Raw genomic sequence first — 16,006 nt, forward strand, 5'->3', positions numbered from 1 at the left:
TGAGAATTGTCTGTCCATTTCCTTGGCGCTTTGGTTGTATTATTCACTTTCTTTGTTGTTTAATTTGCTGGATTCCTTATATATTCTAGATATTCATCCCCTATCTGTGTGTCACTAGCAAAGGTTTTCTTCCAGTGCGTGGACTGGGCCTCTGCTCATGTGTTTTCTTTGCGGAAGCTTTTTGAATCCCCCAGATTCTACCTGTTGTTTCCTGCAATTATTTCCTGTGCTGCCAGAGTCCTTTTCAGATGCTCTTCCTGTGCTCAGATCTAGAAATGGCTTACTCTAGAGGCTGCTGGGAAGTGAGGCTTCAGATGGCACATGAAGGTCTTTGTTCTGTTTTGAATAGACGTTTGTGCAAGATGAGATGCAGGCATTCAATTTCACTTCTCTACATGTTAATATTCAGCGCCATTTACTGAACAGATTCTTTTCTTCAGTATGTTTTTAGCATGTTCCCCAAAGACAAGGTGGCTCTAGTCACCTATGTCAATCTGGGTCTCTGCTCCACATGCTTCTGTTTGTTTGTGTTACTATGATTCTGTAGGATATCCCAAAACTACCCTGTAGAGGTTTCTGGATTTGCTCTATGTGCCCAGGATTGCTTTGACTATAGTGTTTTTGTTTTAATATCACTAGTAAAGTTTTACACACAACTGTGTTTAATTAAAATTAAAGTTTGCAACTTGTATCCATTTTAAAAATAAAATTAGATCTAGCTTAGTTTTTTCAAAGAACAGAATAGTGTTCTATCATGACTGAATCACGATTTGTTGATATATTCAAAGTATGAATTCAAAATTCAAAGTATATCTGACTTTTAAAAATTACTATTATTTAATAAATGACCTTGTGCCATATATGTGTGTGTGTGCAGACCAGAAACCCTTTAGCCTGCATGCAGAGGAGTCACATCTGTGGATTGTACCAAAGTTCATTCCAACCAGCAGGAAGAATGAGCTTCCGTTTTCCCACATCTTCCCCTGGGTGTGATATTGTCTAATACAGTTTTGTGAGAGTTTCCTTTTTTATACTAGAAAGTCTGCTGGGAGTCTTTAACATTCGATCTTAAAAGATTATCCAATTTCTTTAACATACAGTAGATCAGTCGTTAATGTTTCATTATAGTAGCCCTCTATTCATGTTAAAAAGAAAATGTAGTGACTCTAAATGGGTGCCTTTTCAACCGGTGATATTGTGTCTTATCCAACTGGTAGCTCGGGCTTTCAAGTTCATTTCAAGGATTCAGAAGACATGATGCCGCTTCTGCTACTCTTAAAAATATGTATATGGGCTTTTGCTTGCATGTATGCCTGTGCACTGTGCACACGCCTAGTGCCCACGGACGCCAGAAGAAGGTGTCGGATCCCCTGGAACTGAAGTTGCAAGTCCTTATGAACCACAATGTGGTTGTTGAGAATTGAACCTGAGTCATCTGAGAGAACAGCCAGTGCTTTTAACTACCAAAGAATCTCTCCAGCCCCGTTTTCTGTGACTTTTGATCATATTTGGGTATCAATAACATTCACCTCTTGAACCCTTTACCATGTACCCAATTGTAAACCTTTAGACTGGCATTTCATAACCTTGTATAGAATTTCACAACAATTTATCTGTTCTCTCATCTCCACCATTGCTTTTTAAAGATCTATTTCCCTGCTATAGACTAAAATCATCTTTCAAAGACAAAACAATTCTCAAGGCCCTTTATGGTTCCTCCCAATAAAGTCTCAAACATTGTAGCTTGGTTTTATGATCACATGAGTATGAAATGTTGCCCCTCAGGCTCATATGCTGAACACTGGGTTCCAAACACATGGCACTGCTTGGGGAGGTTCTGAAAACTTTGGGGGAATCCACGTAATTGCAGGAAATTGAATGGGGTGGACACTTTTGAACCTTATACCTTATCCCAGTCCCTTGCTCCCTGCTTCAATGTCTGACACATGTTATATGCTTCCTCCCTTGTGATGTCTGTTACATACATGGAACAAAGAATCATGGGCCAAGGTCTCTGAAACTGTGAATGGAAAGAAATGAGTCCTTTCTTTGAGTTAGCTTTCGTAGATATTGGCTACAACCTACATAGACTATTTGTATCAGGTCGGTCACTTTTTTTTTTCTTTTTTTCAGAGCTGGGGACCGAATCCAGGGCCTTGCGCTTGCTACGCAAGCGCTCTACCGCTGAGCTAAATCCCCAACCCTAGGTTGGTCCCTTTAACTGCATCCCTCTCTGAACGTTTAGCCTTTGGGATTGGTTTATGGGGGAATCTGGAGAGGTATGGAAGGTAGATTAGAGAAAACCCAGGATTCTGTCTGTGGAGCTCAATGGGAGCATCTTCTGGGAACCCAGAAGGTCAGAATGCTAATCGGAACGAAGGTGGAAGAGTCCAGGCTTACAAAATTAGCATTGTGTCAGAAACTGCACAAGAGCCCATGTGTGTTTAGTTCAAGCAGAAAATATATCTCCATTTCTTCATGTAACGAGACTTTTCCTGAGGCTGACTTTAAAAGTAATTGACTAGCTCACACCTATAATCTCAGCATTTAGAAAGCTGAGGCAGGAGGATTGTTGTGAATTTGTGTCCAGCCTGGGTGACACAGGGAATTATAGTTCTGTCTGGGATGCAGAATGAGATCATATCTCATAAAACAAAGCAAAACACAGCATAAAAAGTAATGGAGTAATTAATTTGGTGGAAGAAATTTCGATAAAGTACAACATTCAGGCTGTAGCGTGTATTGTTTTGTTTTGGATGGAATAAAAAAAAAGCATTTATTTAGCTTACAGTTTATGGTCTATCTTGAAGGGAAGCTAGGGCAGGAACTCGAACCAGTAACCTGGAGGCAGAAACTGAAGCAGAGGCCACAGATGAATGCTGCTTGCTGACTTGCTTCCTCTGGCTTACTCGGCTACTTTCCTTATTACAAACCAGGCCTGCCGGCCCAGGGATGGTGCTGCCTATAGTGGGTGGAATTTAAAAGAGAGCAATAGAAACAAACAGTGGGGAAAAGAGGGAACATAAAGAGTTGGGTGGATAGGAAGGATTGGTGGGAATCTGGGAGGAGTTGAGAAAGGGGAAGCAACATGATCACAATATATTGTGTAAAATAAGTAAAAATTAGTAGCATTACAGTCTGTCAGATATTATTATATTATAGCTGTTACATATGTCATAGTTAGTCCTATTACATATTCGGCATAAATCTAAAGTCACCTTGGGAGAAGGAACCCCAAATGATGCATTTCTCAGATCAAACTTGCTCACACACTCTCCTGATGAATTTCTTGAATTGGGTTGCCCCATGGTCATGTGTCTAAGACATTTTTTTTAATTGCGAATTGAGGTAGTATGATTGTTGTCAGCTGCTTTGAGCCATGTTTGTATCAAGAATTGAAAGCAAAAAAAAGGAAAGATTTGAGAAGTACCAGATACAAACTCATTTCAAGTTGTAGATAAAGTTGGTTGTTAAAGAGATTAGCATCATTAGAAAGAAACAACAAGCTAGAGAGATCTCTCAGTAGGTAAAAGCCCTCGTCACTATGTCTGATGACTTAGTTCAGTCATTGGACACACATGACACAACAGAATTGACAAACTGACCCTGCAAGTTGTCCTTTGACCTCAACACGTATGCTGTAACATATGTGTTCACACACACACACACACACAGAGATGATAGCCAGGCTTGGGATGGTCACCTTGACATAACAGGAAAGAAGGAACCACACCTGAGGAACTGCCTCCATCAGATTGACCTGTGGTAGTGTCTACGCCTCTGTGCTGCATTATCTTAACTCCTACTTGATGGGAAAGAACTAACCTCGCTGTGACAATACCAAAGACGATCTTGGGAAGACGATCTTGCCTTCTAAAAGAAATCAAGCTGAGCAAGCAAGATGGGCAAGCCCAGAAGCCATATTTCTCCATGGTCTTTGCTTTAGTATCTGCCTTGAGTTTCTGCCTTGACTTCCCAGGATAACATACTGTACCTGGTAAGTCAAATAAACCCTTTCCTGCTCCTGTGATGTTCTGGTCACTGTGTTTATCACAGCAATATCTAAGTGATATTGTTTTTGCAAGTCTGGCAGGTTATGGAAGCTTCCGCTCTAGTTTCAGAGGAAGGCCTGGGGAGCTTCCGCTATGTATGGCAGGGCCAGGCTCTGAGACAGCAATGCACTAAACTGTGGAACTGAAGTCTAAGGTGCAGTAGGGACTCCACGATGCCGGAAATGCCAGAAGCATAGAACAACTCCTGGAAAAGCTCAGAACCAGCTAGAACCAGTTCAGGTGGGAAGCCCTCTGGGCTGTGAATGGCCAGGCACAAGGGAAAGCGTATTTGGGCCACTGTTTTTCACATTATGTTACTACATCTGCCAGATGCTGGACTCAGGGCTATAGAATTTAATGCCTTCTGGGATGAGTTTCACACAAATTCCTCCTTTTGCTCTTTATTCCTCTTGGAGTTGCAGGCAGCTGTGTCATTGTCTTGGGATTCCACTCTTTGATTTTTGTTTATAGGTGCTCACGATGAGAGCTTGATTTGAGTCTCAGAATAGGCTGCGTACAGCCTGCATACAGGGTGGATGAAGATGGTGTGGCTATTTAAAAATTGGAGACTCTTGAAAATAAACTGTGTATTTTTCATTAAGAGGTAGACAGGATGTATTTTTCATTAAGAGGTAGACACCCCCTACACACACACACACACACACACACACACACACACACACACACACACACATTTACTAAAAGACTCCTGTCCACCTCTGTTAGAGGTGGAATTATGTTTGTGTGTCTCTCTTCTTTTGCTTTCTTTGCAAGGAGATTACTTTCTTGCTTTTTCTAGGGTGTAGTTTCCCTCCTCGTGTTGGAGTTTTCCATCTATTATCCTTTGTAGGGCTGGATTTGTAGAAAGATACTGTATAAGTTTGATTTCGTCATGGAATGTCTTGTTTTCTCAGTCTATGTTAATTGAGAGTTTTGCTGGATATAGTAACATGGGCTGGCATTTGTGTTCTCTTAGGGTCTGTAGGACATTTTTTCTAGCTTTCATAGTCTCTAGTGAGAAGTCTGGTGTAATTCTTATAAATGTGCCTTTATATCTTACTTGACCTTTTTCCCTTATTGCTTTTAATATTCTTTGTTTTGTGCATTTGGTGTTTTGACAATTATGTGATGGAAGAATTTCTTTTCTGGTCCAATCTATTTGGAGTTCTGTATGCTTCTTGTATGTTTAAGGGCATCTCTTTCTTTAGGTTAGGGAAGTTTTCTTCTATAATTTTGCTGAATATATTTACTGGCCCTTTAAGTTGGGAATCTTCACTCTCTTCTATACCTATTATCCTTAGGTTTGATCTTCTCATTGAGTCCTGGATTTCCTGGATGTTTTGGACAAGTAGCTTTTTCCGCTTTACATTATCTTTGACAGTTGAGTCATTGATTTCTATGGTATCTTCTGCCCCTGAGATTCTTCTATCTCTTGTATTCTGTTGGTGATACTTGTATCTACAGCTCCTTGTCTCTTCCTTCGGTTTTCTATATCCAGGGTTGTCTCTCTTTGTGCCTTATTTACTGTGTCTATTTCCATTTTCAATTCATTCACCTGTTTGGTTGTGTTTTCCTGTAATTCTTCAGGGATTTTTTTTGTTTCCTCTTTAAGGGTTTCTACTTGTTTACTTGTGTTGTCCTGTATTTCTTTAAGGGAGTTATTTTCTCCTTCTTAAAGTCCTCCTTTAGCATCATAAAATGTGATTTTATATCTAACTCTTGCTTTTCTGGTGTGTTTGGATACCCAGTATTTGATTTGGTGGGAGAGCTGGGCTCTGATGATGCCAAGTAGTCTTGGTTTCTGTTGCTTAGGTTCCTGTGCTTGCGTATTGCCATCAGGTTGTCTCTGGTGTTAGCTTGTCTTGCTCTCTTTGACTGTGGCTTGACCCTCCTGTAGGTCTGTGTGTCAGCACTCCTGTAGACCTGTTTTCTTTCAGCTGGATCTGGGAACAGAGAGCTCTGCTCTCGGGTGTGTAGGTACTCCTGGAGACTCGCTTTCAGCTCTCAGTGCAGGCAGAAACCAGAAGGGTCCTGCCCCTGACTGCTCCTAGGTCCCTGTGCCCAGGTAGCACAGATGGCTCTAGGCAACTTCTTCTTAGGTTGGGAATGTGGGCAGAGAGTTGTCTCCTCTGAGTTCTCAGGAGTGTCCACACATCTGAGGGTCTAACTCTCTCCCCCAAGGGATTTGGGTTCGGGGAGCTGTGTGACTGGTTCAGTTTGGTTCCTGGCTCAGGCCAGGCTCAGCAAGTTCCTGCCACTGACTGCTCTTATATTCCTGTATCCAGAGGCACTATGCAGTTTCCTCTTGGGCCAGGGATGTGGGAGAGGTGGGTGGAAGCGGCAGACTGTCCTTCGATCTCAGGATTGTCCGAACTTCTAGGTGTTCAGCTCTCTCCCCCATGGGATTTGGGTGCAGGGATCAGTTGGATTAGTTCAGATCAGTTCCGGGTATAGCCAGAAACCAGAAGTGCCCTGTCCCAGAGGACTTCTGCCTTTGTGTGTCCTGAATCCACCAGGTAGGTCACTTGGAGCAGAAGAGTTGGTCTTACCTCTGCTCTCAGGTGTGTAGGCGCTCATGGTGACTGGATTTCAGCTCTTGGTACAGGCGGGTGGTGTGGTCTTCTCATTCTTATCCTATAAGGTGAACACTAGTCTCATCTTGTAAGGTGGTTTGACAAGCTGTGTACTGGCTGATTTTGTGTGTCAACTTGACACAAGCTGAAGTTATTTCAGAGAACAGAGCCTCCCTTGAGGAAATGCCTCCATGAGATCCGGCTGTAAGGCATTTTCTCAATTAGTGATCAAGGGTGCGAGGACACATTGTGGGTGGTGCCATCCCTGGGCTGGTGTGGCTTCTCTAAGCAAGCAAACTAAGCAAGTGGGGGAAGCAAGCCAGTAAGCAGTACCCCTCAATGGCCTCTGCATCAGTTCTCGCCTTCAAGTCCCTGCCCTGTGTGATTTCCTGTCCTGACTTCCTCTGGTGATGACTAGCAATGTAGAAGTATAAGTTGAATGAACCCTCTTCTCCCCAACTTGCTTCTTGGCCACGATGTTTCATGCAGGAATAGAAACCTAAGACAAGCTGTTAGAACTCTGTAAAACCTCTCTCTAGAGAGGAGGCAAGATCCCTATCTGGAAGGTGTCCTTTCTTTCTCCCACCATGAGATCCCTGGGGAAAATCCCCATTTCTTCAGGATTCATTGTTTCAGTAGTCTAATGGTCAGGGTGAGAGACACAGGTGCCTATTTCTCTTATAAGCCTTTGGTGGGCAGGAATAGAATGGTATGATTTGAATATGCAAGGTTCCTTACAGGTATTAGCTATGTGGTCCCCAGTCACATGATACTATCTTGGAACATTCAGGAAACTTTCAGAGGTGATACTCTCAGTTCCTCTCAGGGACAGAAGTAACTCAGGGAGAATGTGCCCTGGAAGTTTTGACCTGGTCCTAATTAGTTTTGTACTTTTTGCTTCCTGTTCATCACGAGGTGAGGAGCCTTTCTCTGTTCTCTTGCTGCCAAGAATAGAGGACAAAGCAACCACGAGCTAAAATGTATGGGACCTACAGAGTAAGGACTCTCTAAAACTTGTTTTCCTTAACAATGATTGCTGTATTAACTTTCCCTGGGGAGGTAAGACAAGTGTCTATGGGCATTAACCACGTCAAAGCATGATTTCACTGAAGTCCAACTGAACAGAAGTGATAGTTAGCTATAGGGGTATAAATGACTCACATATAAAATCTTACTATAAAATCCCACCCAAAAGGGATGATCCTCATAGAAACTGTAACACATAGTTTAGCTTTCAATTAACCTTTTGCTCCCAAGATTACTTATAACTATGGGAAGACGTAAGAGTTGGAATCCTAGGGGAGATTCCCTGATACTCCTTAGAGAGTCATCTCCATTATCATTACCCAAGACTGGTCTACCATTGTATCTTTATGCTCTAGTTTCCATGACTACCAAGGCAAAGTCCAAGATGGCATCTTGTTATACTCAGGGGAATGAAGACCTTCAAACAGTGATAAACTTGACTGGCCTCCAAGTCAAGGCCCAAGTTTGCAGTTCTCAACTCAGTAGCTATTCCTTCTATCTTCTAGCGGCATGCAGTGACTAGGTATTCCTGTGACACAATGCTTCCTACATTTCTGTTCTTGTGTATGGCATTGGCTGGGTGGCAACTGCCTCAGTAAATTGTTTCTTCTCTTTCTCCTACTCGTTATCCAAAACTCTGAGTAAATTTTCTCCATTGAGCTTTGTCTCTTACCCATATCCCATCCAGGAAAGATGAATGAGCCCTTTTGTTCTACTGTACTCATCTCATTCTTTTCTTGTTTCTTTCTACATTGAATATCCATTCTAAAAATTCATTTCCTTTAGAACAATGCCCATTTCTCGTTTGTCTTCATTATCTCTGATTGTTAATATAGAAGAGGTGGTTGTGTAGCAGTTTCTTCTGAAAAGCTCTATAAGCCAGAAAGAAGATAAGCAACTCAAAATAGCTCAGGAAGTCTCTGAAACGATAGGATTCACTAGACTCTGCTCCTAAAAATAAACAATAAACACTGCCAAGAGTCACCCTCAGCTCACATTGTGCAGTGAGCTCCAGGTTCCCAGCTCTTGAAACCTGTCATTCATGAGGTGTGCATTGGTGATGCAGCTGTATTTGAGTCCTTTCTGCTCCTGTAAGTATCTCCCTCACCCATATTCCTGTGAGTAATTAATCTCAATGAATCCAATTGGTTCACCAAATTAGACTTTGGTAGTATTCATACTTTGGTCTACCATGGACTCCCTACCTGGGATTAGTAGACTTGTGTGCTGATCTTTCCAGAAAAAAAAAAGTCTTGTCACACAACAGAAGCATCCATGGGATGAATGGGAAGTACCCTAGAAGATCTTTAACTTTGAAAAATCCGTCCCTCCTCAAATTGTGAGTCTGCTCTGGGATGGATCCTGGGGTCCAAAGGCCCATCCTCTGTCTTCAGAATCTCATGTGAGAGATCAAGTCTCCTTTGTTTTCTCTTCTGGATACCACAAACCCCTAAATATTGTGTTGATCTACTCCAAATGTCCTACATCATATAGACTTAACATGTTTTGAAATATGTTCCTTCTAAAGTATTTTCATTAGTTTTTAAAGCCCGCATGCATCATTGAAAAAATGTAAGCCACATGTTTGACATTCATTTACACTTTGCTTTTTTTTCTATAAAAAAGAAAAATGTAAATTGAGGTTCAAATGCCTTTGGGCACTTTAATAAATACAACTTTCAAGTCCTTTTTCTTTCCATGGAGTTATTACAAAGGAAAATGTCTTTGAACAATAGAAGGTCATGGCTTAAACCCAAACTAAGTAAGTGGTATTTTAGTGGCTTCCAAACTTGATTAAAGCCCTTATCCCAGAGCTCTGAACCACAAAGCCCCAGATGCATTTGTTGTCTTCATCTGTCAGGGGTAAAAACAGAAGGCACTGACCTTCTATTTGTCTTTGTAGCTTTAAAGTATGACGCATTCGAAGAAAGGATTCTGTACTTGGAATTTGGACAAACTGAGTTATGGTTGATTCAGAGTAGAGGCAGGTGTAGTAGCCACGCTCTACCAGTTGGAGACACTGGCGACAGGAGGAATCCAGTGAACAGGAAGAACGTAAGTAGATCTAATAAAGAGTGCTACTCAGAATCTCTAGCGGGAGGGTGGATTATCCAGTGTCTATAGGGAATAGCTACAGAAACCCATTCTTTCTTTTCAGTGCTAAAGATTGAATCCAGAGTCTCACACAAAGTACCACTAAGCTGCACCATGCTCCCACTACAGAAATGTTTTGAAAATCATATTGTCACCAAGAACATACATAAAATGTTTATGGCACTAGGTTTTTAATTATAAAAAAATCAACCACTTAGGAGTTAGTTAAGTAAGGAAACTTACTAATTATTACTGAAAACGTGTTGTAAGTGTACTATGCCAGAACCATAGATGGCATGGTCGTGTCTTCCTACAATGTCAGAAATTACTCAATAACAAGAAATTTACAATGTTCAGCAGCTTCAATGAAAGCAATTGGTCATAAGATCCAACAAACACTGGTGGTCTAGGCAAGTGCTTTTACTCAGTTTCAAATATTTTTATTCTATGTGAATGAATTTTTTTCTGCATGTATCTATTTGCAGTACACGCATGGTAGGTGCCCTTGTAATTCAGAAGAGGACCTTGGATCTCCTGAACAGAATTGTAGATGGTTATGAGCCATCACTTGGGTGCTGGGAACTGAACCTCAGTCGTCTACAAAACAACAAATGCTTATAGCTGCCGAGGCATCTCCCCAGCCCCCAATTGAGACTGCTGATCTCTCACATCACAAAGCACACCATAAATATATCTATAGGTACGTATGTGTTTATAGAATGAATAGGAGTTACAATGGTCATAGCAGAGTTCCAAGGGTTTTGGAAGTGAGTTGAAGCAGTGTGTGTCTTGGTTGGATAACAAAGTGGCACGTGCCAGGAAAGAGCTATTGCTGGAGCTGTTAGTGTCAGGGTGTGGAAGCAGAGCTGGGGAGTCCAACTGGTTGGTAAAAGTCCAAGAGCAGGAAAGAGTATTCAGGTCCGGGTCCAGATGGGTGCCAATGGATTCCCATTACTCTATGTGATGGCAGGGCCTTGCACCAACCAATCTGACAAATAGCATGTGTGTATCAGGGACAGATAAGCAGAGGACTCTCTGGAGCTTTGGCTCAGTCTGGTCCCCCAGCATTGAGGTGGCCTACTTGAGTACCTGCCTATCTATTTTTTTCCACTGTTCTCAGTCTTGTGTGTCTGACAAGTTCTTGGGCCTAGTTTCCCTGTTACGATTGTAATACGTTGATGTAGCCTTGTAATCTCAGCTCACCCTCAGAAGTTTGTAGGATAGCTCCTCTTTCTACCCCGGAATAAGTTATTTATCACTCTGTACTGGATATACCTGACAGAGGGTGCAATTTGCAGGTCTACTCGGACCCGACACTCTTTCTCCTTTAGATGCGGTCAAAAGCTGTCAGCAAGATGGACTCTCATAGAGCATGGTACCTCCTGGAAAACCACTGCTTGGCACAACATGGAATAATTTAGATTAGGGCATTGCCTGATCTCAGCTGAATTAGAAGAGGGGAAGTTGATAAAGAGAAGCAATTTTAACAAGTAGAAAACAGCGAAGATGAATGTATTTTTTTATTGTTGCAGGAATTGAGTTTTATCATGTCATAGGACAGTTCCAGGTAATAGCTATCAGAAAAATGTATTAAATTTTTTCTTGTTTGGTGGGGGGACATGGAAAGAGATAATAGATTTTTTTATCATATACTGTTCTGTTCATGCATTTTCAAATCCTGTGTTTATGTAGGCAGAGACTTATAGGATATGTCTGCTTCTTTCTTCATTTTCTTCTCTATACACACGTGCACCAAACCTTTACACAAATACTTAAACAAATCCTAAAGAAAAACCAAGCTCTACCATACAACAACAGGCATGACTCGTGTGAGTAGGGCTTCTGCTCTTAGTAACACAGAGTATGGTGATTTCAGGCTGTATCCCAATCAAGCCTTTATTCCAGACATGGCATCCTGGAAAAATTATCCAGATTCTCTGAATCTTAGTTTCTGTACATGAAATGGAAAACAATAACCCACCTTTTTGTTAGCTATCATGAGAGTTTAGTTTTAGTAGAAATAATGCACAAAGCTGAATAGAGCTTGCAACATAGCCGACTCTCATCGTTCTGTCTGTGATTATTGTTATTACTATTGCAATCATGTACTATGACATCTTTATATACCTGTTTCTTCATTAATGAGAGAATTTCAGGCTGGCGAGTTGGCTCATGGGGGTAAAGATACTTGCCACCAAGAATGATGATCTGAGATTGATTCTCAAAAGCAAAATGGTAGAAGATGATGCATGAGTTTCACAAGATGTCTTCTATCGTTCACATCTACACACAGAGAGAGAAAGAAAGAGAGAAAGAAAGAAAGAAAGAAAGAAAGAAAGAGAGAGAAAGAAAGAAAGAAAGAAAGGAAGGAAGGAAGAAAGAAAGAAAGAAAGAAAGAAAGAAAGAAAGGTTAAAAATGTTAAAAAGACTTTATCAAACTTATTTTGTCCTCAGTCTTGCTTTAGGAGTAGTTCACAGGAACAATTACTGCAAACAGAAGCTTCTAGAATTGTTTTTAATACTGCCCAAAGGCAGAGACCACTGTGGGGATAAGCCATGTGTGTTAAAACATCTGACTTTCTCCACCTCTTACCTGCAAAAGGCAGTATCACTAGGACCTCCCAGCCAGTACAGAACTCTTAGCTCACAGTGGTTAGCTTTTCAGACTTTTCTATAAAAACTCCAATACTGAGTTTGGATTCCAAATCCCTGGTCTCCAGCCGTGTGCCTTTCTATGGGCCAATGGCTTAGTTACATTCCTGAACCAGACTTTTCCAGAATTTGAAAAAGTTGAAGTGTACTCGTGACCCTCAAAGCATTTCTTGGGTCTGGAAAGCAATTGTTCCTGGAAGTGCTTCAGGGAGAAGAACCAGAGGCACAGCTTTCTGTTCTCCCTGAGTTGAAAACTCACATTAAAAAACATTAAGGATAATAAACTGGAAATTCAATTACTAGGCTTGAAGCCAGAACCCTGCACACTCAGTTTGGATTTGCATCTTAACTTACAGCTTGTTCGTGCCAATGTTACTCGCAATTCAGACATTTGCTCAAGGTCTAAAAAGCACTCGGTGTAGACATGATTTCTCACCAAATGGTTCTTGATGGACCTGTGTTTAAATTAGAGGAAAACCGTACTATTCCACCTTACTGTTTTTATGTTTTTAAATTTTTTTTTGAAGCTTGAAAACCCAGAGAACTGCAGGACAAGGGTTTCAGATTTCTCCACAGTGATGAACATCTCCTTTTGGTTTTGCTCACAGTCTTTACTGGCTGCCCGGTTTAATTTATTTACACTACTCCCATGTGGAGATGTTAGCCACTTGCGCTCTTGAAAATGAATTCCAAACATGGAGACTAGTGAAAACTACGTTACCACATTTCCCTCCAAGCAATCGCAAGAGTATGAGGTTTGGGGGCGGCGGTTGGACAAGAAAATCAAATATAGAGAGTGTACCAAGAATCCAGTAAATAACCCTAGATATAGATTTCCTCAGACCCTGCAGAATGGCATGCCTTTGGTTTGAAGGTGACAGGTAGTCTATAGGTGCTTGAAGAAGAAGGTGAATGGCTGTCTTCCGTGACTGTATAGTGATTAACTGGTTGATAATGCTTTAGGATCATGCTTGGCACTGTTAAATACTCTAGAAGTGTTCGTTCTTATTATGATCAGATGGTCTCACAGAAGGCCCTCAGGAAATAAGGGGTATTTTGTTTGGAATGGAGAGAGCTGTGGCTTCCCTGTGAAAGCCCTCCCCAGGGCTTCAGCTTCCCTCAGCAACAGTGACTCTCAGCCTCGGACACATGGTGCTATCGCTGGGTGTCAAAGTAGAATTTTCAAAACTTAAAAACTTGAATCTGATACAAATGTACAGTGGGCACTTGCCAAAGGCTTGTTTGATCCATTTAATGAGGGAACCAGCAGGATATGTTCAAACTGCTTCAAAAAGAATTCAAAGCATGAGTACATAGAGACCTGGAAAGAGAAGCTGGAATAAGCTAGCTAGGTCAGATACAAAGCTAGATCTAACCAGGGTAAAAGAAAAATCTGACAAACTCTAACAGAAATGGATGCTTTCCAAGATGCCTCCCTAGCTTTAGGGACAGAGCAGAGAATTCTTCAGTCATCATTCCCTCATGGCCACACACATTTGGAACCCTATTCTCATCCTATGGATCCTTCTGATGTTATCAACTATATTTTGTTCCCACTTGCTCTAGAGAAGTCCTTCCTTTCAAAAATGCTTTTTCTTCCTTTCTTTACTGAAATGAGAAAGAAGACTCAACAGTTTACAAAAGTCCTTGGCAGGTGAGGCAATGTTTCTAAATAAGAAGGTTCAAAACAATTCTTTTCACTGTTTTAAGTTCAAAGCTATCATAGCCAGGTATGACTTCTTCTCAAGGTATTGATTTCTGCATGGTGTTAATCCTATAACCAGCAAGGTTGATGGGTTGGGGAAGTGGGGTGGATGTTTCAGCCTTCATTCTCCATGGGGACCCATTCTTTCTTTTTTAAAAATATTTATTTATTTAATGTATAGAAGTACACTGTAGCTGTCTTCAGACACACCAGAAGAGGGCATCAGATCCCATTACAGATGGTTGTGAACCACCATGTACTTGGTGGGAATTGAACTCAGGGCCTCTGGAAGAGCAGCCAGTGCTCTTAACCACTGGGCCATCTCTCCAGTCCCTAGAGACCTATCCTTAAGGAGTCATTACTTCTCTTTATTTTCTTAACTGCACCCTTTTGGTTGTTGCTTGGATAGCCTGTGATAAAGTGTGTTTTCTCCAGCATCCTTTTGGATAGGAAGCTGATTGATGTGGGGAAATTACTGTCATAAGATCTTGGGTTCAACCGGATGTAGATTTCTCCTGAGAGACACAGCCAGAATACAGCAAACACAGAGGCAAATACCAGCAGCAAACCACTGAACTGAGAACGGGACCCCCATTGAAGGAATCAGAGAAAGGACTGAAAGAGCTTGAAGGGCTCAAGACCCCATATGAACAACAATGCCAAGCAACCAGAGCTTCCAGGGACTAAACCACTACCCAAAGACTATACATGGACTGACCCTGGACTCTGACCCCATAGGTAGCAATGAATAGCCTAGTAAGAGCACCAGTGGAAGGGGAAGCCTTTGGTCCTGCCAAGACTGAACCCCCAGTGAAAGTGATTATTGGGGGAGGGCAATAGTGGGGGGAGGATGAGAAGGAGAACACCCATAGAGAAGGGGAGGGGGGGTTAGGGAGATGTTGGCCCAGAAACCGAGAAAGGGAATAACAATCGAAATGTAAATAAGAAACACCCAAGTTAATAAAGATGAAAAAAAAAGAGATCTTGGGTTCAAGATGAGATTCCAAGTTTGTCGGCACGAGTTAAGACTTAAGCACAAACAGAATGGTCACTGAACCTTGCCAACTAAGACAAAGGAGGAGACATTTGTTTTCTGTTCCCATGAGGTAGAAAGAAAGACAAGAAAGAGCAGAGTAGAGACAAGGCTGTGGAGGAGAGCTGACTATAGCAGAGGAAGAGTCGGGATAAACGATCACTGGAAGAGGGCTCCGAGGTGGGAGAGAACATGTAAATCTTGCCATCACTGTGGCTCGAGCCTCCCCTTGCATCCCTGTGTCCCACGCTTTCAGTGAAGTCAGTTTCACACCCTGAATGTCTAAGACAAATCGATACGTATTCATGTATCGATTATGAAAACCAGTCTGGAATTCTAAAACTAAAGGTCACAAAGTGGACATACATGCAAGCAATGACCAAAGCCAGGAAAAACTGCTTGTGGGACTCTTGGAGAAGACTCTGAGTGACTGAGGTTGAAGGGTGAGCTTCAAAGCAGTCTTAAAGTCTTACAAGTGGGGGTTACATTGAGCTAACGCTTTTCACTAGGATGTGATTGGAGGATGGAGGAAGCCGGGCTTCTTATTAGACATGGTGCAGGACTCCAGACCACCAAGAAATGCCTTACTGAGGGGTTGATAATCCAGTAGAGAGAAGAAGGAGCCTATCCAAAGCACTGGACCTTCACACTAAGGAGATTATAGCCACAGGATAAGAATAACTTCAAGAGAGACCATACCTCTTCTGATTGGGGAAACCGGAAGCCATACTGAGGAGACAATAAGTCTGGATGGAGTTAAAGAAACAACAACAACAACAACAATAATAATAACTCCCATGGGCTAGATGAGAAAGATCCACCCATGGAATCAATGCTATACCTTTAAATATTCACATTTATTCATATTTAT

General features: G+C 41.7%; 1 long non-coding RNA gene across 1 annotated transcript in view; it reads left to right on the forward strand.

Annotated features, from left to right (window-relative positions):
* Positions 1-8,667: 8,667 nt before the first annotated feature.
* Positions 8,668-16,006, forward strand: part of LOC147999352 (uncharacterized) — a 69,007-nt gene continuing 61,668 nt past the window's right edge. The window contains exons 1-3 of the long non-coding RNA XR_015643559.1: positions 8,668-8,742; positions 9,555-9,706; positions 10,231-10,445. This is a non-coding gene — a long non-coding RNA (uncharacterized LOC147999352). The remainder of the gene's footprint in view (positions 8,743-9,554; positions 9,707-10,230; positions 10,446-16,006) is intronic.

Source organism: Rattus norvegicus, chromosome 19, assembly GCF_021556685.1.
Source record: "Rattus norvegicus strain SHRSP/BbbUtx chromosome 19, alternate assembly SHRSP_T2T, whole genome shotgun sequence".
NCBI classification, from domain to species: Eukaryota; Metazoa; Chordata; class Mammalia; order Rodentia; family Muridae; genus Rattus; species Rattus norvegicus.